A 25,699-nucleotide genomic window follows, 5' to 3' on the forward strand; every position below is an offset into this window, starting at 1 on the left:
TTTATTTTGGGGAAAGAAGGAGGAAAGGGGAGGTGTTCAGAGTAATGATGTTTATCCTTCCAAGTAACCATTACATGAGATGAAACCCTGCTTTCCTGGAGGTGGCTCAACACCCGCCAGTCAATGGGAAGTAATGAATGCATCCTTTGCTTTGATTTGCTTGTATGCACAGCTTTTGCTTTAATTATTAAACTGTCTTTATCTCAACCCATGAGTTTTCTGACTTTTACTCTTTTGAGCCCTGTCCCACTGTGGGGGAGAGGGGATAGTGAGGGAGTGGCTGCATGGTGCTTAGTCGTCATCTGGGGTTAAACCACAACAGTCCTTACACAGTGGGATTTCACTTCATGATGAGAGGAGCTATGTGACTATGTGCTGTACTACCACAAATAGTAAATTATACTTGTTATTTAGACATCCTGGCAAGCAAGACTGTAGATTTCTCAGGACAGGATCTGTCTTTTGTGCAGCAGTGCTTGCTTTCAAAAGGTGATCAGAGACCTCTGAGTAAATATTTTGTCCATCATTTATATCAACACAGCAGTTTAAATGATCAGTATTTGTATTAGTTTGTGTGAAACAGCAAAGTTTCTGCTCTGACTACTTGTTTTGTCACTCTTGGATCTTTTCTTTCTTCCTCCTCCATCCCATCCATGCTTTCTGAGCACCTTCTGTGTAAAAGTGCCTTGGGAGGGACAGCCTAGAGTAGCTGCTAGCTGGTTTCACAGAGCTCCTGCCAGTTTTCCTTCTCAGAGTTAGAACTTTGCTTTGGTTACTGCACTGGTTTTGTTTTCTTTTGGGGGATATTTTGAGAGAGGATATTTTTTTCTCTCTTTTCTGCATGGGAAAAATTGTTTGAATCTGAACTAGAGCTATCTGTAGAGTGTATGGGAGAAGAAGAAAAGGGGAAGGAAACAAGGAGTTTAAGTCCAGCTCCTCGCACCTGACCTTGAGGGGAACGGAGAGACTCTAGTGGACATGAAGGCAGTGTCTCTCCTTCCTAAGTGCCCACCAGCCCTCAAGCTCACAGTTCAGCAGCTATAACTCACTCTGGCAGCTTTTCTTGTTGGCAGATGCAGATCACTGCTAATGAGATGGTTGGCAATATTTGGCAGCTGCTGATGGCAATGGTTCCAGAGGCAGCTTGCTAGATTTGGCATGTCCGCGGCATTGGCAAAATCACAATCAGTCCCGTTGCATTCCCACGGATATTCTGAACATTTCTGTGTTTTTCTATGGGGGTGTGACATGCTATACTACTTTGAGCATGGAGTGTTTCTATCACTGTTCTTCATTTTTCCTTATATCATGTGGCATCCAGAGATCAACCCAGTCCTTCAAGATGCTGCTAAGCACACCACCATACAGTGTACATTCTCAGGGGGAGGACAAAAGTTCAATTGTTTCCTGAGCAAGGCCCAAGCTCAACACTGGCTGATATACCAGGCTCTCAAAGCCTGTGGTGCTAAAACTTGAAAGCCTGTTTTTGTCTTTGCCTTGGATATTTGTTCAAGATCAGTGATTTATGGCAGTGAGCTGAAACATGAATCTGACTGGCAGTGAAATTAAAGTATGGGGAGGCTGGTTTAACAGAATTAGATCTCTTCCCTGTCAATGTAGCTACACTGGCTTGAGGTTGTTGGCAATAGCCCTAGGTCATTTCAGCCCAGGAAATAGCTTTGTTTTGGAATTTGTTTGTGAGCTCTCTGTCCGAACAATAAAACTGTGCTTGAAAGGATTGGGATGATGGCACTTTTTTTGAGCAAGGGACTGGGAGAGAGATTTCATAAACATATATACTTTCTTCCCCTGCTGTTATAGTCCTTGATCAGCTTTGGCTGGGAGGTAGCTGACCAGCCGGAGGTGAAGCTGGGTCACTTTGAGACTCAACTTCCCATGGCAGGGTGCCACATTTAGCAAGCTTGGAATTCGGTGCATGGAGGGGAAGTCCACACCTTGTTTAGGCCATCTGGAGCACAGGGCCTTTGCTGTGCTCATTTAGACAAGAAATTTTGCTGCAGCAAAGGGAATTTACATCACTTGGTCCTAGAACAGCCATGTGTTCTATTCCCAAAGTGTTGGATGGTGACTGTACATACACACGTGTTAACGACGTGCTTGGCGCCCTTCAGTATGGACAAAGTGTTGCTGAGTGTGTTACTTTCCGGGCTTTGTACTTCCTAGGTTGAAAAGGGCCTGGACTGATCTCCATGGCTGGGAAAGATGCAAAAATATGGCCAATCCACCTGGAGTTTGTATTTGCTAAGTTTTGGAGTATGTTTTATTCATTTGTATATATATGGCAGAACGCCCATGTTCCACTGAAAAGCTTTGAAAATCACTTATAAAGTTGTCCCTCCAGAAGCCAGTAAAGGTAGATCCAATTTAAGGAAATATTTTGTCAGCTTCCCATAGTAGATAACCAATTGCATTTTTTATTTTTTTTTTTCTTCAGACACTAATTTCTCAAGGTAATCTGAGTGAAGAGAGCTTGATCCTTCAGGAGCTGTTAAAACTCCTTTAAATCTGTAGATGACAGTGCAGCAGCGCGTGTGTGGGAGGAACAAGAAGAGAAGCTAACAGCAGAAGAAATGTTCTACCCTTTCTTTGCTCCGAAGTCTGGATCTATGTTCCTGATCTGATAACATGTAACCACTGCACAGCACAAACTCCACAGTTCAGACAATTTTCACAGCATTTCCACCCCAGTTTGAGCTCTGCAGGTCAGGGAGGGTCACAGCATTCTATACAGCACAGTGCTGCCAGGGGCACCTGTGTCTTTCAACTCAAACTGGCCCTTCACATCTTTACAGCCGGGCAATGCTGCAAGGGGCTGTGGCAGAGCTGGCATGTGGGAGCCGTGGGCTGCACCTCTGCTTTCTTTCTTTCAGGAAAAGTGGGAAAAGCAGAAAAAGCAGGAAAAGCACTGCCTTTCTCATGGTTCTTGTCTGGCCACCCAGCTGTGGGACCAGTAGCATGTCCATTGTCACACACACGGCAGCTGTGCCCTGAACCCACCATCTTTCCCTGGTTCTCCCTGTTGTTGCCATACCCTGTGTTTTCTGATTCCATCCAGATTCATCTTGTTCCCAGCATCAGAATGGCTCTGTGGAAAAAAAAATCAGTAAAGTCATAATTAGAAAGATTTAGCATCAGGCTTTTAGACACAGTTTTGGACAAAAGCTGCAAATAAGATAAATATAAAAATGTATTTTTTGTTTGTATTTAATGATGTTCCTTTTTAGCTACTTTCTATACCTGTCACCTATATTCTTCCAGCATGTCCTAGCTGCAAAAACTAGGCCTTCAGACATTTTCTGGGACTTCCAGATGGCTCTCTAAGTTTTATATGACTCTACCTACCCCCTCTGACATTTCTTTCTAGTTCAGATTTCAGTACAAATGGAAATATTCCAGATGGTTTTAGCTGGAGCCAAGTGCCTTCAGTGCTTCAGAGCTGCCTAGACAGCCCACTAACTAATTGTCCCTTCTCAGTCTGTTCATGTTAAATTCCTCAGACGTCTTTTGGGGTTACAAAAATGTTCTTCTGTGATATACAATATCAATAAGTTATACTTTGTTCAGTGACATCCATATCCCCAGTTTCTTTAAAAGACTACCTATAAGACTACCCCTCAGTTCAAGAGGGACAGGGAACTGCTGGAGAGGGTCCAGCGTAGGGCAACAAAGATGATTAAGGGAGTGGAGCATCTCCCTTATGAGGAAAGGCTGAAGGAGCTGGGTCTCTTTAGTGTGGAGAAGAGGAGACTGAGGGGTGACCTTATTAATGTTTATAAATATATAAAGGGTGAGTGCCATGAGGATGGAGCCAGGCTCTTCTCAGTGACAACCAATGAAAGGACAAGGGGTAATGGGATCAAGCTGGAACACAAGAGGTTCCACTTAAATTTGAGAAAAAACTTCTTCTCAGTGGGAGTGACAGACACTGGAACAGGCTGCCCAGGGAGGTTGTGGAGTCTCCTTCTCTGGAGACATTCAAAACCCGCCTGGACATGTTCCTGTGCAACCTCACCTAGGCGTTCCTGCTCCAGCAGGGGGATTGGACTAGATGATCTTTTGAGGTCCCTTCCAATCCCAAACATACTGTGATACTGTGATCAGGGAGAAGCCATCTCCCATGAACTCCAAAGCAGTGTAGTGAAATTTGGCACATGGACCCAAAGATGTTCATAAAACAGTTCTTGCTAAGGAGTTCTCCAGGAGCAGTGAAGAGCCTGACAGGTGAATTAACTATGAGTGAATAGCAGACCCGGCAAGAAATTTGTTTTGCCCAAACATGTCTGGCAGTTTGCTCCTCCTCCCCGCAAAAACCGCATGGTTCCTGTGTGGCATGGTATACCTTGTAGTTTTATAAGAATTATGAACCTCATGTAAACCAATGTATTTCTCCAAGATTTCCATGTCTGGCTTCTCATTGTGAATAATGATGTAATCTTAATATGATTAAGTATCAGAAAAGCAAATCTGGAATTCTGGATTTGGAGTGATTTACACTGACGACTGCCTAAGATTTTTACAGTTTAATTCTGTTCACTTTTGCCATTAGATGCAGCAGTGTTTCCTATCTCTTATCATGTTCTTATCCATGAAAATTTTAAGTATGAACACAATGAAATGAGCCAAATGGTCTGCAAAATTCTAAAACTAACATCTTCCTAGCAAAAAAACAAAAACAAAAACCAAAAACTAATTCCCAAGCAAGGAAAGCAACCAAACACTTCAAATCTTCAAATCCTTTGTTCTGCACTGCTGCCTAGGGAGTGCAGAGTGGCTTTCCTCATTAGACTTCAAAGCATGACACAGAATATGGGAGATAAAAATATCAGCAAGACAAGGTTTGCTAATGGCATGCTTTTCATGTTTAAAAAACAGCTTTGTACTCTACAAGAGATTTAATCAGAGAGAGTACCAAGGTTCATGCAACTAGAAATTAGCATTCACTTTATCTGTTATAAGAAGAAGACCTCTGTCTATTCATGGCTTTAAAATTTACCATCCCACACAATAACACAGAAAGGAGAGTAAACCCTTTCAGGGCTTACATCTGAAAGTGCATAAAGCAGAAACCACTGCTGAAATGTCAGAAGACAGAAATCAAAGTCTCTTACAATCTTTTAGGTGAAGTTGACATATGCCTTTTTTACCCTACATAAAAAGGCCAGCATAATTATGTCTGTGGTATTTAAATGCATGCTATTAGAGATAAAGCATTCATCAGCTGCTTTTATGAAAATACTGTTAGCATTTTGTTAATTAGTTGTATTATTACATGAAGTTGATTGTACTACTTCATATTCCTGGAGAAAAATTTTGAGATGGGCATGAGAAGCTGTACTCTGGCTGGCAAAAGAGAATGGGCATGGGAGGAAGCCAAAGGTGAGAAAAAATGAAGCTGATGAAAAAGACTCAGGAAAACCATGTTCACTAATTTATGCTGACTTTCAGAGGAACATAATCTGTGATTCTCAATTTTTCCTGTTCCTTGTGAACAGATTTCTATGCTAATATCATGAAATCATAGAATATTTTGGGTTGGAAGGGGCCATTAAAAGTGATCTAGTCCAACCGCCCTGCAACGAGCAGGGACATCTTCAACTAGATCAGGTTGCTCAGAACCCCGTCCAGCCTGGCCTTGAATGTCTCCGGGGATGGGGCATCTACCACCTCTCTGGGCAACCTGTTCAGTGTTTCACCACCCTCATTGTAAAATGACTCTGTCTTTACTAGAGCTGTTTTTCTGAGTAAGTGGCAACTTAATGCTGCTGGTACTCCACGGCCTTCTTGTGCAGCTCAAATAGCAGATCATCAGTGTGGTGGATTGAAAATTTTCAGCCTTGGCGATGACCTTCCTCAGTAGCAATGCAATTCCACCTGAGAGAGCTTCTGGTTTGAATTTGCTGTTTCTTCAGTTCAGGTCACTATACTGAAATTCATAGGAATACACAGTCACTTCCAAAAAACCATGTTAAGCTGTCAAAGTCCACTACTTATAAGTTAAGAAATGTTGAGAAATTAAGAAGCCCAGTAGCACCGTGTTACAGTTCACACTGTATTACCAATATATCTGGCAGCAGTGGAACTTAAAAGCTATTTCACATGAGTACCAGCACAACAAGATCTAAATTCCCAAGGAAATTTTACTGAAGGCTTGCGAAGCTGTCCAGCACCCTAATTCTCCTCCTGACCTCTGGACTTGGATTGGTAGACCTTTTCCCAAACCTGGTGTCACAGCACCTTTTTTTGTATCAGGGGCTTTTCTCATCAAGTGGAAGAAAGGTTTACTAAATAAAGGAAGTCTTCTATATTAATCAAATACAGAGAGCACCTACCAGCACAGCCCTGTGGAGCTTTATGAAAAGCCTTGCAAGTGAACTAGAAGTCAGGCTGAACTGTGCTTCTGGCAATGGGAGCAGAGAGAAAAACAACTCTTGACCTGATTTCCTCTCCCTCTCCTGTTACCTTACAGCCCTGCAGAAGCCAGGTAGGCTGTGAGTGTGTGCAGACTAGGCTGGAAAGGAGTACTCATTTTGAGCCAAATGTTCTCAAAGCTTGACAACAGGCTTTGCCAGAAATTTTGCTTTTCTTATACAGGAACCAGGTGTGGCTTATGATACAGTGATAAAATCTTTGATTAGACAAAATGTGATGAAAGTTCTGTATACACTAGAATAAAGCTGAATAATCTCTGCCTCTGCAATAATCTAGTTTGCTGCTAGGTGATAGGGGAAAGAGGAAAGGCTGTTACAGAAGGCAGCAGATGTTTTTCTTATCTATATATCCTTTAGATGGCCTCATTACAGTAGTGTCTGGCCATATTGTTCTTCTTTCTGAAGACTCTCAGGAGGTAAAGAAGTGATATTTTACCCATTTTCAAGGAGAATTAAGGCACAGGGGATAAACAATGCCTGTGGCATTGTAGGAGTCTGTCCTCAGCTGCTCAGTTTCTATTAATCTATCCAAGGATCTTCCCTCAGTTCTGTTTTTGCTTCTTGTATGTGCAGCACTAGGCATAGTTTCAAGAGTCTGTGGGGAGGTTGCCTTCTTTTATGTGTATAACTGCATGTATCTAGAATACAAGATTCTTCAAGAAAAATAATCAAAAGGGAGGAAACAGAAGAGTGAAGTATGTACAATCTTGTTTTGACTTCACTGTCCACATGATTATGAATGTCCAATTGCATAAACACAAATTATTTCTTCTTCTCCAGACCCTGCATTATTCAAGCAGTGATAATAGACGGCGAATGGTGTACTGGAATGTGCCGCATTTCTATTCACTCCTAGCTCTAAATTTTACAACCCGTCTTCCAATTTCTCCACCACACACAAACTATTAAATACTTTGTGGACTTTGCTGTGCTTTCATCACTAGTGTGCTCTAGACATCTGAACCATTCAGAAGGATGTGGTCTTTGAACAAGTCATTTGGGCGAAGTGGTGTTGTTCAAATCCCAAACTACAGTTCTGAAACCTCCCAATTCAGTCACCATTTGACATTTCAGTGCCAAAATGCCATAGGGAGATTTTCACACTAGAGTTTGAGGGTCACTGTGAGTTGTTATTCTGCATATGTCTCAGCTACGACAAGCAGTTTGTTACCTGGCTTGCTCCTGAGCTGCCCTGACATCTAGAAATGGGATTATGGCAGTTAGATAATTTCTCAGTAATTGGTAGACCCTCCTTCTCAGCAGCATGTGTGATGTGTTACTTCAAAGCTAAATAAACTGTCTGAGAAATCAAAGCCCAGAATTACTTGTCAGCCCAAGTGCTAGCAATTTTAAATTAAATATTATCATTCTTCATACCTGCCATATACAGGGTAGTGGATCTTGGTGTCCCTGGGACATGGGATGGGAGGAATGTGTCTGAGGTTATGGGTTAGCCTTAATGGTTTCCAACATCTTGCATCATCTGAGCAGTCGCCTCCATTGTGGGTTGCTATTTCTTGTTCCCTTGAGTACAAGAGAAAAAAAGGTCAGATGACAACAAATGTCCAAATACTTATGTATTACCTCACTCCCAAAAAATAGTGGACGTGAACCTGATAAAAAGCAAGGGCAGAAACACAACCAGCATGAAACCCTGCCTATGTTTTCAGAAAAATGTTTGAGCTCTGTCTTGGCCAGCCCTAACTTAATTAGAGGGAGGATGCTGCTCCTGTTGTCTTTGGATGCCTTTTATAGCTGAGGTTGGGGTGAATGAAGGTTAAAGCTGCAGCAGTGTAAATAATGTAACAGTATTTCATCTTGACTTAGGATCTTAAAAAATATTATTAAATGACCATCCTTCTGTGGTAAGAATCTGTTCGAACAGTACTATTTGTTGAAATATTTTTTGTCTATTTTCACTAGGTGTGCTTTCTGAAGTAATAATTTCAGAAAGCTTTAATGTGAAGTACATAAACAGCAAGGGGTTGAGCTGTTGTCTTCAGTATAATCCCAGGTTTTATTTGTTTATACATCAGCCTTAAAAAAATGGAAAATCAAGTTCTGTCCAGGGAAGCATCCACTTATAATTTTATTCATAAATATTAAAAACATCACTTTATATTAAATACTTAAAGTGTCTAAATTGTAGCCACTGGAAGGGTTTCAGCACCATTTTTATAAGCCTCACTTCATCGTAGAATTTTGTAACTATTGGCAACTTTGACTGAGATTAAGCTACAGCACCCAGAGCCATTATATGTCACATCTTGTGCTCCTGGGACTGGCCACGTGCCTGCCCCAGCTCATGACTTTCATTGGCAGGATCAAAGTCTACAGGGCAGCAAATGCTGGATTTCCTCATTCTGACCCAACTCTGTTTTTTGTTATTAGCTACAAATCGAAGCGTAGAGACAGGATGTGTTAAGATTGCAAATACTCAGTGGCATGCTTCTCCCTAAGCTAAATTAATATTGAACAACATGAAACTCATTGAATGAGTCAGCCAGTGAGTCAGCAGAGTAGTTAGTGGTGAAAGTGCAAACCTACAGCTGCTAGATGTGATTTAGAATCTAAAATCCACAATCTGTTTTCTTTACGAAACTTTAGAGATCTCAGGAAAATGTCCTAACATGATTGCCCAGGCTAGCAAGAAACCTTCTCCTTTATCACATAAAAACTCCTCTGTGTGAATTAAACCATAAAAGTATATCCACAGAGAGCTCATCTACTGATAGAAAAAGTTTACACATGCTTCATTTCATACATTTTTTTTCTATGAGATAAGAATATCTAGGCTTGAGTGAAATGATCACACTGACACCAGCTAACACAATTTGTACTGCTTGGCTTCTATTCAATATGAAATCCCAAGAGGAATAAAAAACAAAGAGACTATGTAGTCAACGACTTTTTCTTTTTTTTTTTTTTTCAAAAGGAAAAACACTCTTTGAAAACTATCATCAGTTATCTTTAAAATGTGCCCTGTTAGCAGTGCTCAGATAGGCATCGCCAAATGCATCTTATTAAAGTTTAATTTTATACATTGACAATACAAGGGCATAGCAGTTAAATAATGAAAATAATGAAAATTTAAGATCAGTATGTTTTTTGAGGGATACTTTTCCTAGGCTGTAATTTATGGCATCTTACACAGCTTGGACATTTTTAATTTAAAACTGTAACTCCACATGTGATGGAAAAATTTTTCGACCAAAACCAGAAGTGCCTGCCAGTGTTGGGCCAAAATATTCTGTAATTAATCACTGTCTAAAAGGAAACTCTCAAAACCAAAAATGTTTTAGCTATAGGCAGGTGTCAGGAAGAGGAAAGGAACAATCTCTGTGGTTCTGTTTTTCTTCTTTCCCATAAATATTTTTATAACAAAATTTTGACAAATAATCTGTGAAATTTGTCACAGAAATATACTCCTCAATGAGGAGAATTGTCACTGAACAGTCTAAAGAAAATTAGCTCTCTTGAATAGCCAGGGAAGCTTGCATTACATACCCAGCTCCTTCGTGAGTAGGTTTTCTTACTTAGACTGTGAATCTGCCTGGATCCTTTTGCTGGAGCCCCACATGGCTGTTGAGCTGATGTGTGTGGCATCAGCAATGCCCTGCTTTGTTATCTGTTGTAATGCTCTGTTTCAGTTTTGCCGTAAGTAGCAGATAACCCACACACATCGCTGGTGCTACTGGAGCTTACGAGGGGGAAATAGTGCACAGATTGGACTGTTGGGACAGGTGCACTGGGCCAGCTCAGTAGCATTATAAGGTTTTGAGATTTCACCCTCTCTGGAAAAGTGCGAGAATTTTTCTCCAAATGAGCGTATTATGAGCTAAAAGTGCAATTGGGTTCAGGAGCTCAGAGGTGAAATGCCCATCCTTGTTCTCTCTTTGCTCTTCCACACACTATCAGGATGCTGCCCGAGCAGGTGTTAGCCTAGAGCTCCATGATAATTAATTTGGGAGCAGAGGGTGACTGAACACTGGAGCAGATTGTCCAGAGAACTTGCGGAGTCTCCATCCTTGGGAGATCCTCAAAACCTGATTGGACAAGACCCTGAGCAACCTGCTGTAGCTGACCTTGCTCTGGGCATGGTGGGTAGACTAGACAGTTGCCAGAGGTCCTCACCAATCTCAGCTGCTCTGTGCTTCTATAAAATACTAATGGTCCTGGGTAGCCGTTCTTCCTGTACTAAATCCAAGACCATCTTATTGATCCTCCATTCATCAAAGGAGTAGGCGCATCTCAAGGCCTTGCTGTCTCACTATGCACTGTGTAAACTAGGCTGTGCCAAGAGGCACATTAGATTTAAATATCAGGCCTTCAGTCCGTGATAAAACTAAAATTCCATGGGTTTTATTTTAACAGAAAATTAATTTACTGTTCAGATTGGTGGATCTCTTGAGAGTAACATTATCAGAACCTAGTCATGGCAGCCAGCATTCTAATACAGAGACAAAAAGGACTGCCTAACTCTAAAAAAGTGCAATTCGAGCATAAACCAGAGAAAGACAGATGAGAAGTCCATGGAAAAAAAACAAGCAGACATTAGTAAACAGCATCAGGAACCTAACCATTATCCAATTTTTGTAGGCATTTGGGGAGTTTAGGGAAGGTTTCCTGAGCATGGAGAAAGAGATCAGCACGAAAGAAAGCACAGAGAGCATAGAAAATATCCCATACAGATGCTACTTAGCCAGCAGATGTGCAAGAGATCAAGAGTATGGGAAAGACACTTGAAGTGAATATGAGCAAGCATAAGACATCTTCTTGAAGAAAAGCACTGTTTTTGTTCATGTGATAGGTGGGCTGTCTAAAAAGAACCAAGAAAATGCACTATCCATATATGTAAAATATGCTCTATGCAAAAGTTCGTTGTTGATCATATTTGTATTAATGCTATGGTGCTAAAGTAGTACAGTGCCTGAGACGTTAGCGCTGGTGGTAGGATAAATGGGATCACTGTATGAGCTGGTCTGTATGGCTGCCATTTTCTGAACTAACCACAGATATTGTCACCTGTGTCCCGTGTTGCTCTGTTTGTTGATATCTTCATTGTACACCATTAATCATACTACTTGTTCTTCCCACCTCCTCATTTCATTAATGTTTTCCACTAGGAGTTGTGGCACTTAACTGGATTCTGCACATGCTGGCCAGTGTGTGGATCAAGGCTGATTTGGTTTTGGAACAATTAGATCTCACCACCATCCTTTTTTTCAGCAGGACATTGTCTTGTACAGTGCTTCCCAGGCAGCACGTGTGATGAAAGTGCGGGATGGGATGGCTGAAAAAATCCTGTTTCCAACAGGCTGAGCCCTGTGAAACCACCATTTTGTCCTTCCTTCTTTCCTGCCTGCCCTGGGGCCACGTAGCACATCTCTACGCTTGGCACAGCCTGCAGCACTGCCCCTCGTGGCCTCTCAAACTCTGCTGTTCCACGAAAAATATCTTCTGCTGGAATATTACACTATCGGTCTCCAGAGGAAACTCGTGACTTTTATTAAAAAAAAGATTTCTAGAACTTTTTGCTGTAACTGAAAAAAAAATAAACAAACCAAACCAAACAATCCACCCCAAACTCACAAGAACTAATTAAAAATAGTTAGAAATTGCTAGCTCCAGCACAACACTGAAGAAGATGGAGAAGGCCAATTCACGGAAAACAGAGTCAGCACCATGCTCTCCAGGCCTGTGGAGTCTAATGGGATTTTTTTTCATCTTTACGGTTAGAGACAAAGATGAGCAAACAAGGCAAATACACAGATTTCTCTTTGTTTAGACTTAATTAAAACCTCTCACGTTCTTACTTTAGCTGTTTCATGTTTTATTAAGTTTTAAAAGTCCTTCAAACTTGTCTCCATGTCTGTGCAAGCACTAATGTGCTTTTCTGAACAATGTTGCATGTTTCTCCAACATCCATTAAAAATGTCAAATTAAACACTCTTTATGTTAAAAGAGTAAGTTATTCAAGTTGACAAAGTCTTAATGGGGAAATTAAAGCTGAATATTTTAGATTCTCACAAGGGTGTGGACTGCAATAGACTTCTGCTCTGTTGTGCCTTAATTCTTCATGATATGGCTTTTGGTCCTTCTAACACATTGTAAGCTAGCAAATGCATGCATGTGAGTAGCATCTTTGACTTACACAGAGGTACTTGTGCAAGAATAAGTTTGAAGTTCCAGATAATATTTTTCTGTGGTGGCATTTGGCTTGATTATCTTTATCAATTACAAAATACTTTTAAGACCATTCCAAGAATGATGGATTTCCCTAGGGGATTTAAATCTACCATAAACTTTACTCTCCTCCAGGTGCTAGGTACTTCTATTCAGACTCAGTTTTTCATCCCCTCTCTCCCCAAAAAGCAGTCCACTATTTTTAATTCTAGGTGGTTTATATTCTTCTGGTTTTAAACTGCATCCCATTTTCTCCCATCTCCCAGTATTGCACTAGAATACAGCAGAGGAGAATACAGGGCAGGACAGAATAGAATAGAATAGAATAGAATAGAATAGAATAGAATAGAATAGAATAGAATAGAATAGAATAGAAACAGAAACAGAAACAGAAACAGAAACAGAAACAGAAACAGAAACAGAAACAGAAACAGAAACAGTAACAAATTTCAGGAGGATCCCAAGGATATTTTCTCTCCTGTATAAAATGGACTGCATCCCACAGTGACGAGACATTGATGCCAGGGGAGTTCTGGGTTACAGATGATGTTCTTAATTCCCTGGCCAGTAAACTCTCATAGAAAGCTAGATGTCTGGAAGATACTAAATTCCTACAGATTTTGTAGAGGTTGGTCAATGGTTAGTGAAGAATGGTCCCTATTGCTGTCTCCTTAAAGGTTGTTGAGTGAACTCAACACTTGCCCTCTGCATTTGGCCTCCTGGTTGGCAGTCAAAAGCATGTACTTTCAAACCAGTCACTGTTGATGCTGTCCCTTATGCCTTTGGAAATTACGTGACTTGCAAAGTAGACAGAAAGTGCTTGAGGGAATATGAGAATAAATACAGGAGTACTGGGAGAAAGGAAGCATATGTTGGAGAAGCTGGAGGTATGAGGGGACAAAGCAGGGACAAAGGACAGGGGGATAGGGAATGCATTAGGGATGCACAGAAAAGAAGGACTCTACTGGAGTCAGCTTCCAACCTTCTGCTGATCACTTAGTGTACGTGCCTTTGAATATAAGGTGTGGGGTACGGAGAAATATATTTATAATTAATGGCTACAAAATGCAGTTGGAACTTCCCAAAAGATGCTGCTTTTTGGAAGACTGAGTAATGAATTCAAACCCTTTTGCAATAATAAGATTCTTTCCAACACGTTCAGCTGGCTTAGATATGTTGGATTTTTAACATTCTATCTGTGTTAGAGGTCCCTGCTCTTAGGAGTTTATGACTGAAAAGATAAATGTTGAGCTAAGATAAACATTGAGCTAGGATACAGTAAGAGAGTTATAGAAAACAAATTATATGGATTTCATTTGTGTTTCGTTGTTTGCCAAGTATGTAAAATCAAGGTTCTTTGACTGTGAGCTAATTGGGACAGTAAGTGTTAACAGTAAGAAGACATAAGCTTGTTGAACTCCAAACCCTACATCACTCACAGATTAAACTTCCCCCACCATTTAGAAATGAGTGTAGATGTTACCATGTATATTCTTAAAACAATTTACACACCAGAGTACTTAGGACCTTTGCTTTCTCTTCGTGCTGTCTGCAAACAGTTAAATGAGGCTGTTGGGTTTTCACCAGTTTTTAAAGGTCATCATTGTACCGTATATTCTTTCAATGAATCATGAAATACACTGTAACTGTGTCTTTCTTGCTCTGTTTTTTCCAAAGTATTGCTGAACCTGAGCCACATCTCTCAGTTCCCTACACTAATATAATTGTGTTTTGGCTATATATTCTTCTCTATAGCAGATTGATTCTGCACAGCTCCGTTCAACAAAATCTATCGTACCCATTTCAATACATTCCAGTTTGGAAGAGCTGTTTTACAGTAACAGGATGACACACAAGGTAACCTTCTACTGCCAAACAGGAAATTTCAAAAGAAAATCTGCCTGTAATGAATTCTGCTCTCTTATAGCTAATTACTGCTATTTAGTTACTTATGGGTAAAAAGACATTGGGATTTTATGGGATTTGTGAGGTCAGTTGTACAGCCTATCTGAATGTCAAAACATGTGTTTAGTACTTAAAGACATTTAAAAATACTCAGCCTGAGGACTCCATGTGTAGAAATGCTGGCCAACATACACATAATCACGCAGGGATGGAAAGAATGCATTCTAACGAATCTTTAATCTGTGCAAAAACAATGGTGCCAGAAAGATTTCGATGTAATCCAAATTCATTTTGTTCCTGAAAAGCTGTCTGGGAGGAGGGAGTATGAGGCACAGTTCACACTTGTATCTCAGGCTTAAATAACCAGTTCTGATTGAAAGGTCTTATGTTAAATCACAAGTCTTTGACATACAGCAGTTTTCAGGTGATGATGCTTTTATAATAAAGCAAGGGGGTAAAGAATGTTGTTTTTGGGAATCCAAGTCATATTTGGATCCTTGGGAGCTTGAAGTGTACATTTCCCTTGTGTGTCTGTCTGGGACAAAGGCAATGAACCACGTTTCCAGTTCTCAAACTTAACCATTCTGTAAAGAGAAAAAGCAAATGAGAACTCTGTTAAGTAAGTGGGTACTGACAGCACCAAAACAGTTTTGGAGGTTTGCCCAGCATCAGAGGAATGGCCTAAACTTTTTAAAGGTCTGTAAAGTCTGTAAGGGAACAGAGTTCTGAGGTTTGGTGATACAAAGCTTGAGCTTGGTGCTACCGTCAGCCCCTAGTCAGTATGATATTTTCAGCTACTTGCTTCTCTTTCAGGTTTTCTCCACACACCAGAAAAGTTGGCAGAGAGAATGAACTTATTCAAGAATAAATATGAAAGAGACTTCATACTCCTCTTTTCCTCTCTCCACTCTAAGTGCACATTATGACCTCATGTTTCAGACCATTAACACTGAAAGCTTTTAACTATGGCACAGTCACATCACTCAGAAGGTTAACTGTGTCTTTCATCCTATGTTTTTTTTTTACAATCATGTTAAAATTTGATATTTTTGTCTCCCAGACTCTTGAGTAAGTTGAAGTTTTCATGTAAAATTCAGGATTTTCCATATCTTTCAATTTTTTTTTCAAGGAGTTGATTTCCTTAATAGCAGTTACTTTGTTTTTCTGCCAGATACTAGGGCAAATAGGGATATGCAAGTTATATGCAGTATAGTAGATGCTTTCCATCTGCAATCTGTCCCTTCCTCTCCCGAAAGTGTTGGGTAAACCTTTTTCAGTCAGGGCATCTCAGACCAGTGAAAATGACATCAAAACTTAAGCACAGGTTTAAGAGCTTAACATTAATTTTTTTATTCTGGCTTTCACTGGTATTATTCAAATACCTCTCTGTTTCTCTTGGAGTGAATATTTGAAATGTACAGTTATCAGCATGCATCGTTAAAGTCATCATAAAGTAAGAAACAGAACAAAGATATTCTGTGTAGTTCCAAAGAGAGAAATCTGAACTTTTCTCATAAAATAAGCTTACAGAAAGGAAACCTGAAAGAAAATTTTACCATAAGTGAATATATGAAGAAATCAGAAATCAAAAGACAGGTAATGAAAAGACAGGACAAAAAGATAACCAGGTCTGTCGCGGCTGAGACGGACAAATGACATAGACCAAGTTCTTCCAGGATGAAAGTAATAGATGCCATTTGTTGCCACAAGTGCATTTTTATCCAGTTTTACCAATTCATGTGTCTCTTCACTATTGGTTACAAGTTACAGCAGTAACATCTCATTGGCTATTTTTGCTATCATCAGTGTTACTCTTTTACTCCCTTCTCTCTCACGGGTACATCCTTAACATCTCCAGATACTCCTTTACTCCCATCTTTCTCACGGGTAGGCCTTCATATCTTCAAGGCTAATTTCTGTTTCCATGCCCTCCATCAGGGAATCCACGGACCCACTATAGTCCCCCACAATGGTCACACTAGTTATTCTTTTCTGGAGGTGAGCAAAAATGGATTGCTGTTGCAAAACTCCCTTTTGAACTATTGAATGCAAACTATGGTAAAGTAGGTGTGGAAGAATTTACAAATGGTAAAGCCTGGATATCAGATTTGGTATCTCAAAAAAAATATTAGTCCAAATAAGGTATTTGTGGTTTACTGTTAGGTAATTTTGCCAGTTGGAATGGAAAATGTTTTATCTTAAAAATGATGACTTAAAAAGATCTGCAGATCCAAACCACTCAACTTAATATTATAGAGCTTTCTTGAAATACAAGTATTTAATTTCTGACTGACAAAAAAAAAAAAAAAAAAAAAAATTGAGGTACTCTTGCTTACAACTGCGATTAGTGTTGTTATCTAGCTAATATCTACAATTAAATCAGAACATGTCCTTTTTGGTCCTTTTTGTTAATTTCTAAAGTCAAAAATACTTGATCAATACCAAACAAGCAGACTAGCAATTAAGAACTTCATTTACCTACATGCCAATCTTACTATGTATTCTCTATAAAAATATCTAGGTAATAAATGTGGCAGAATTTGATAAAACACTGGTTATCAAATAAGCAGTGAAAAGATATAATGCCAAATGTGACAAATATGTGAAAATTCTAGGGCAAAAAGATTTATTTGAACAGCTCAATATAAAAAATATCCTCAAGATAAATACTGAATGAAATGTGCAGATCAAATTTGGGATGTGGAAATTGTTTCCTTTCATTTTGCAATAACAAGATATGGTATAAAGAATCTCTTCCTTCCCTTCCAGCTAATCTGTTGCTGTGCACTGGTTCAGTGAGATAAATAAGCACATAGCCCATTCTGAACACTTGAGTAGTTTCTATTTCAGAGGGACGATTTTCCCAGGAATGAAGTGTCTTGCTGGACAGATCCTTTTGAGCTTGCTGCCCCACCCATTGGGGTCGCTGAAAATCTATACTATGACTTTTTCCTCTTATTTTTTCTCCTAGGAGCTTGAAAGAAGATTTAGGTAGCCTCCAGGCCCACAAATTCAAACTTGTAATGCAAAAAATACTTATGGAGCATCAGTTTTGTCTGGGGTGTAGCTAATTTCTATGATTATTTCCATTTCTGCCTCAAGACTTTCCCTGATGCTCAGATATGCAGGTGTGGTGCCTTGGTAGGTAGTTCCCTCTCAACTGTTAGCTAAGTCCAAGACCAGGGTCAGCCTGCAGTTTCATCTCCCAGAGGGCCTGGCACCACAGGAGTGCTCATCATCCCCCGACCAGACCTGATTCCAGGCAAAAAGAAAAAACAAATCTCTTTTCTCTTTGAAATGTGGAAGTAGTAATCCTCTTTTATCTGAGAGGTTATAGCTGGGAAATAGGAGGTCTCCTAGCAACCTGAGACCAAGCAAACTCACATCCTTTGGCCTGCTGGGAAGCTCAGTCTAAGGGCTCTACCGAATACAATGTGAGTGATGTGAGTGGGAGCTGGCACCAGCATCAAAGCTGAGCTGCTGAGCAGAGGGAAGCCCAGGGCCAAGAGAGGAGACGGGATAGGGAGCACCAGCCCTGCCTGCCCACATCCTGGCTGCACAGGAGCCTCACAGTACATAGCTGCTGGGTGCAAGGGGCTATGTGTGCTGGACAATGCTTCTAACCTGAACTTTATATTGAGTTTTGCTCTCCTGATTTGTTAGAGACCCACCAACATTGCTTGTGTTGCCCCTGCAGATGGGTGGGTGCTCCTACTTGGCTCAGCGTCCTGCCGGGGTCTCACAGAGTCACGCTGTGCTCTCAGGTGCCGAGTTTCACACCCAGCTGCCAACATCATGGAAATAAAGAGCAAAAGTACAAACACAATGAAGGTTTCTGTTGGCTGTGTACTGCTGGAGAATTTTTCACTTAATAATCCTGAATAATTGAGGTGATTTTTTTTGAGAGGGTATGACAGAGGTATGTTTTATAGTAATAAACCCTCATGGCCAAAACTAACCCCTTCAAAGGAAGGATTATTTTTTCTTTCAAACACTGTTCCTTCACCTTCCGCACCCCTCTGCCAAAAATAATTTTGGAAGCAGTGTCCTAAATGACTGTACATGCAATACAAGCAATTTCAGATCTCCGCTGGCATCAGACCAGGAGGCTGAGAGATGTGGTGTTTTGTGTACGTTAACACCTCCGGGTGGGTCCTGGTGGCACATTGTGTTGGTTTGCTCTCCATCAGCACAGTGGCTGCCCACAGTGGAGGGGGTGAAGGTTGCTGGGATGTGCCACAGGAATGGGGCCAGCTCCTGCCCACAGCGCAGAGCCCTGGAGGTGGCTGTGGAGAAGCCAGCAGAGGGGCTGGAGAGGCACCACGCCAAGCAGGACATCCTCTGCTGTGGGGCTGCAAGGGGAGCAGGCAGCCTGCCCACAGCCAGCATGGACGAGGTGGGAGGGATGGAGGGAAAGAGGGAAGGAGGGATGGAGGGAAGCAGGGAAGCAGGGACAGCATCCTGGGGAGCCCAGAGGAACAGGCACAGTGTGATCCCGGGCAGAAAGCTTTAGAGTTGGCCGAAACCGCTCCAGAAAGCAAGAGTACAATGGGAGGAAGAGAGATTTGTTTATAAACCCTTTTACTTCTGTTCCTTCTCACCCGGTCACTCTGAGTGCTTCTCTATTTATGAAGTATTTATATCCTAATAAGACCTGTCTTTTTGAGTTTAGAAGCCTTTTGATCTTTCTGTGAAGTTACTATAGCGAAAAGTAAATCCATTTGTAAGTGCTGGCTGGGTCCCATCACATTCCGCTATCCCAAATTTTCAAATAATTTAATTTGGATGTTAATATTAAAACTCTGAATTTTGAACATATTTCTGTAGGAAATATTTGTATTACTTTGGCACTAGTTTTGATGTTTCTTTTTATAGCATTCAGAAAGAAAATTAATTCTGATTCTTTTTAAGAGACTGGAAATTATGTACAGGCTCTGATTGCTCTCAGTTTTCTGTGGTCCTCAGTATTTTAAAATGCTAAGAGGTCTTAGGACCACAGAAAATAAAAGGTACTGAAGGTTGAAGGTGATTGTGGTTAGCTTGCTGATGGAAGATGCCAATCAGGACATCCTTGTAATGATGCCAATTCTAAAGAGAGAAAGAGATGTTCCTGCTGTGTCTTTCAGGTAACTTTGGGCAACTAAGGAACAACCTTGGCTGTTTATTTAAGAGAGGTTGACACATTTCCTAATAATTCTTGTTAAGCGACTTGTTTTCTTGACAGTCTCCAAGACAGAAATTATACAACATCTCTGTAGACTTGGTTACAGCAAACCCAGCGACTGGGTGGCATTTAGCATTAACTACAGCGGTTGTTATTACAGCATCACTATAAAACCTGTGAGAGATGGTCCCGAATGGAGGGATGCTCTACAGAAGGAGGACAAAGAGATGGTCCCTGACACCAAGCATGTCAATACCTTAAGAAAACATTATAAAGCTGGAGTGAAAAGGTCGCTTGTGGCAGAGCATCATGCTGCGCCCATAACTAAAACAGCTGCAGCTGGTTTTTTACTCAGCAGCAGGAGGGCAGAAGGACGAGGATGCCATTTTCTGTATTCTGGGGCTGAAAAAAAGACCAATGATGATCAGCTGCTGACACTCAAACTAAGGTGAACACTTAATGAGAAACCTAATGCAGACACTGAAATGAACATTTGTGGGTTTTACCTTACACAGAGCAAGAGGCTACCAAAGATAAAGGAAGAATTAGTGGACTATTTTGGGCAGAACCAGCCTCACTGATTCTGAAATGGCATCTTAGTTTAAAAAAATAGCAGTTAAGAGGAGAAACACCTTTGCTGGGACCAGCTAGAATAAAGCAGTTTTTTCTTTGCTTTTTGAAGGAATACCTGGCTGGATACTAGAGGCTCCCCAGGGAGAGGCAGCCTGGTTGTGACCTGTTGTTGCTCTTTGTTTCTTCCATCTGTCATGTTCTCTTTTTGACTTGGTTCAGTGTTTCCTATCCTACCTGGGAAAGCTTCTGAGACTCTACCGCAGTTGATTAATCTGTTCCTCTGGAGACTGGCAGGCTGTTGCCTATGCCAGTCCATTTTCAGGAGCTACAGCACATCAGGGCCTATAATCTCGGAGAATCAGAAGTCCTGAAAAAGACAACTTTGCTCTTCTCCATAAGTTACCACAGAGAAACATCTTTCCCACTGGAATCAAGCAATATTTTCTTAGATTCTTTAATATGTGTTCTTTTTGAGGGTAGAACAAGGATTTTTAAAGACATAGATAAAAGTTCCAGTTGACTTTGTAGGAAAGAAGCACATGTTGTGCCAGAATTACCAAAAACTCAATTTATAAAACTCTCTAGCTGTTTAAGTGTAGTTGTGATTCTTAGGCAGGATCAGCTTTTTCTGGTGAAAAGTCATGTCTTTCAAAACCCTGATCTTTTTGTGTTCCCTCATTACTCTTTGTACAGCCAAGTACAATAACCTAATGAATTCTACAGAATCTTTTCTCATGCTGGCAGGAATGCAGTAAAAATATCTGCACAGAAGAAGTAATGATGACTAGCTTATGAAGATGGGACCAAATTCACTTCTGGTTTCATAGAAGACAATCAAATGTAGAATTACACCAGGATAACTCAGGTGCACATGGCTTCCAAGAATTTTCTTTAATTCCTTTAATGGAATGTTACTTAAGAAAAGCACATTTACAGCAGGTGCTGGTTTGAGTGAGGGAGAAAAAGATACTGCAATGTGGTGGAGAAACTTTAAGCACATAGGTTGGTGGCACATAACAACTGCATGTTAAAATGTTTTCTCAATTTTGTCATATTAAACCCACCTATAATCACAACAATTCTCTGTTCAGAGGACTTCTGATTAGATTCTGTCAGAGCTGATGAGAACTCTGAGAAGCTTAAAGCAACTTGACCCAGGGCCTGAAAGAGCTCTTAGGGACCCTGCTCTCTCCAATTTTTATTTGGAGAGCGAGTGGCACACAATGAATTGCCGGAAAAAGTCCAAACTCTTCCACCAAGCCCTGTTTCTGATCTTCAAAACCAGAAACAAAATCAGTACTGGCCTCACGCCCAGTGCATCTGTATAAGGATCAAGAGAGGAACCAGGTTGGAAATCAGGATGTAGGGAGTTACTTAAACAACCCAGCAGTCATGAAGGGTGGAGAATGGTGTAAACCTTCTGAATAAAAGAATACATTGTCCTGAAGTAGAAGTATCAAATTGCACCCAAACTGGCATATCCAGCAGGAATTTTGCGATCTCTAGCCCGGATATGTATCCCCATAGCAGAGCTAGGTTTATGTGTGCACTGGTCCCCCCTCATCTCACATCCTCGTGCTGGGGGCAAACGCAGGAGCTCTGCATGGTGTCAAGATCCAGCAAAGTCCCTGCCCTGGTTGAGGGCAGACCCACTGTCCAATGCAACAGGGACTTGCTGCTCAGCCTGCCAGAATCATCTCTAAATCACCTATCCAGATATTAAGAGGATTTAATCTTTGATATACACTCTCCACAGATCTAAGCATATATCCCTGCAGGGATTGTTCTTGACACTCGTAAGACTCACCTTTACTATGCAATAATGGTGACAAAAAGTATGTAAAAAGTCTGTCACCATCATACAGCAACTGCAAGAAATGAGGCCAGACATATACATACCTGCAGTTACGCTGGTCTTTCGTAGATTATTGACTATTGTAAATCCTTCTGCCAAAGTCTACTGTTTAGTTGCTCTACCATTCCATATAAGTGTGAAATCTTTTATTATAAATATTTTCTTACAGCTTTACTACTAGTTCTGCTACTGACTATAATATCTTAGTTTGTCATGTGGTCTACTTCTTATTAATTTCCTTTTTCTCATGTATATTAAAAACAGGCTTAAAAGTACATCATATTAGATTATCACTGACAATACCTTTTATATCCATCTTCTAATCACAGATTGAAGACATGAAGTGCATATCTAGGCTGTGGAGTCTCCCTCCTTGGAGGTATTCAAAAGCCATCTGGACATTGTCCTGCACAACCTGCTCCAGGTGGCCCTGCTTGAGCAGGGGGGTTGGACCAGATGATCTCCAGAGGTCCTTTCTAACCTCAACCGTTCAGTGATTCTGTGATTCTGTAAACCAACCTGATGGTCTCAGCCATTCTGTTCTAAAATTCTATTCTAAAATTCAGATTAATTTTAGGCTTTGTCTTTAGGAATACTTTGGTATGTCTTCTTGACACTTATTTAGTAATAGCACCAGTGAGACAGAAAATAGTTGATTTTCATCAAGGGGAAGGAGTTACATTCTACAAGACACATTGCTTTCCGTTTTCTGTGCCTAGTTTTATCTTAGCTAGTGAAGGAGTACAATGTGTTCAGCATGAATTCCAGTGAAGAACTGAAGGATTTTATTTTAGAAAATCTTTTCCAAATGCATTTATTCACCTAAGGATCTAATTTATTCTGATGTACTTTATCAGTCTGCTTTTTCCTTTTACATCATGACCATTCTAAAGCACTAAAAGGATTAAGGGACTGGAGTATCCTGAGAGAGCTGAGACTGTTTAGTCTAGAGAAGAGAGAAGGTTCAGATGGCATCTCATCAATGTATATGAATCAGTGAAGGAAGTCTGCGAAGAAGACAGAGCCAGGCTCTTTTGAGTGGTGCCCAGTGACAGGACCAGAGGCAGATGGCACAGACTGAAGCACAGGAGGGTTTGTCTGAACATCAGGAAACACTTTTTTACTGTGAGGGTCACTGAGCACCGGTACAGACACTGGCTCAAAGAGCTTGTGGAGTCTCCCTCCTTGGAGATATCCAAAAGCTGTCTGGACATAGTCCTGGACAACCTGCTCAAGGTGGCCCTGTTGGAGCAGAGGGGTTGGATAAGATGATCTCCAGAGGTCCCTTCTAACCTTAACCATTCAGTGATTCTGCGAAACAACCCTTCATCATGATTCCCCAACTTCTTGCTTACTGGGGCTGCATACCAGGAAAACTTCACTGGAGTTACATACCAGGAGCACTTCAGTTCTTCCAAATCCCTGAATAATAGTGGAAAGGCAGACCACTCATGAATTCCCAGGCTGAGAGCTGTGTCATTGTACTGCAGCAGAGAAACAGAGCAAAAACACAGGAGAGTAAAATATTTTTGGGCAACAATGGCAACAAATGCAATGGGGAAAAAAAAAGAAAAAAAAAAAAAATTTTGACAACAATGACAACACATCCAGAAAGGAAAACCTTGCTTTCATGAGCCTATGCAAATTATTCAGGCTGTTTTCCTGTGAAAAACAGTAACTCCGGGGAAGAAAAAAGTCTGCTGAGATTAAATTCCCACTTCTTCACAAATGCAAATCAAGGAACTAACTCGCTGGTACTCCTTCCTTCATTAAAATCATGGTTTCTGTTCTCTGTGCCACCAACTAACAACAGCATTTCTTCTCTGTCATACCACTTACCTGTAACTAATGTATGAAATAAGTGTTTTGAATGGGGGTGGTGAAAATCTCCATCTAAAAGATGGAGGCAGCATCCCCACTTTATGAACACTGTGCAGTTTGAGATAGGAAAGAAATGAATCCAGAAAATCTGTATCCTTATCTGCCTGAGGAGTTTTCATCCCTCTGTGCCTTTAATCTCCAACACTGCGGGCTGTAAGCTAACTTGCCAAAAAATCTGGTATCCATTTAGAAAGACTTCTGCACTGATGAATCTCTTACAGGTCAACAAAATAAAATACTGGACTAGTGTTGGACAAGTCATGTTGCTACCTGCCCTCTGAGCATTTCAGGGATGTTAATGGAACATGAGACCAACCAGCTCTTAATGCAAGATTGTGAAAGAAGGGCAGAATGAAGAGAGAGAAAAAGGGCTGTTGGACCCAATCTTGTGTGTCTGGTGATAGAGAAAGTAGATGATTGCTCCTCAAGGCCTGCAGTCTGTTTTAACTGCAACTGAAAAAAGCATACTCTAGGTGGACCTGCTTTAGTGTGTGGGTTGGACTAGGTGATCTCCAGAGGTTCCTGCCAACCCCAACCATCCTCTGATCCTGTGATTCTGTTATTAGATGTCTAGGCATAAATTAAAGATTGTTTCAAGGCAAAATGGTTGATATTGTAACAAAGACTGTCAAAAGTAAATTGCAAGCTTTTGAGCTGTGACTTAAATTCAGAATATGAATAAAATGCAAAAGGAAGAAGAAGTGAATCCTGTTCCTTAAGCACAACTGTCAAGGTACACTCACCGAAAAGCAGTATTTCCCACTTTCACAGAACCACAGCAATATCTGTGTGAACAGCCTGCTAGCAGGTAATTGCCCCGTACCAGAGATACAACAGGAGATATTGCATGTCTGTGTATAAATGCAAAGGACAGTCCCCTTCAAGGTATGTTTTACCTTACTCCAGTGTGAGACACCTTCCAAGGACACGGCAACAAAAGGCACTCCAGACACCTTGCAGCCAGTCAGTTCTGCCCCTTGTATGCCCTTTGCTCAAGTCTACCCTGGCAGCCAGCTCTCAGAGAACGGGAGCTGGGCACAACTGTGTGCACGATGCGCTTTCACTGACAGACAGGAGATGATGAACATCACAACAGTAACACAACCGGGGGTGTGCACCACGCTGCATCTGATCTAAATGTTAGCATTGAATCACTGATGCTAAAAGGCCAGTCTGAGACTTCATACAGTTCAATTATTGCTGGAAGGAAATAAAGTTTTGCTGTGTTTGCATGATTGTTTTTTCCTTAGTTGTGCAAGTAATTTTCCAGATTTCTCAGGCACGTTTGCAAGTATCCACTGGTGCAATGTAAAAGACATAAATCTTAAATCTGATGGGTGCCATGATAAAGTCACGTAAAAAAGATCAGTTCCCCCACCACGTTAAACTGACCTTTTGTGTCTAAGCATACATGACTTTTAAACAGCTTTGTTGTGCATTTTTTAATCTTGTGCTGGTTAGGCTGTGTTTGTGGAAAGCTCCTATTTAGCCTCTCCTCACCTTATATTCATTATATTAATTATTCTAAACTTAGGTGTACAGAGGACAGCACAGGTTTATTGGAAAATCTATGAGACACTTGCAGTGAAAGCATACATAATCCTTTGTGTTAGCATATAAAAAATAGGTATTTTTACACAAGTAGTAGGTGGCAATATTTTGTATTACTGGAATGGTAGTTTTCAG

At 40.8% G+C, this 25,699-nt stretch overlaps 1 long non-coding RNA gene across 1 annotated transcript; it reads right to left on the reverse strand.

Moving 5' to 3' along the window:
• Positions 1 to 418: 418 nt before the first annotated feature.
• On the reverse strand, positions 419 to 25,079 carry LOC135578993 (uncharacterized). Its single transcript, XR_010471196.1, has 4 exons — positions 24,910 to 25,079; positions 23,528 to 23,616; positions 7,827 to 7,973; positions 419 to 3,106 (listed from the first exon to the last, which is right to left on the reverse strand). It is a non-coding gene; the product is annotated as an uncharacterized LOC135578993 (long non-coding RNA).
• Between the last annotated feature and the right edge of the window lie 620 nt (positions 25,080 to 25,699).

Source organism: Columba livia, chromosome 3, assembly GCF_036013475.1.
Source record: "Columba livia isolate bColLiv1 breed racing homer chromosome 3, bColLiv1.pat.W.v2, whole genome shotgun sequence".
Classification (NCBI taxonomy): domain Eukaryota; kingdom Metazoa; phylum Chordata; class Aves; order Columbiformes; family Columbidae; genus Columba; species Columba livia.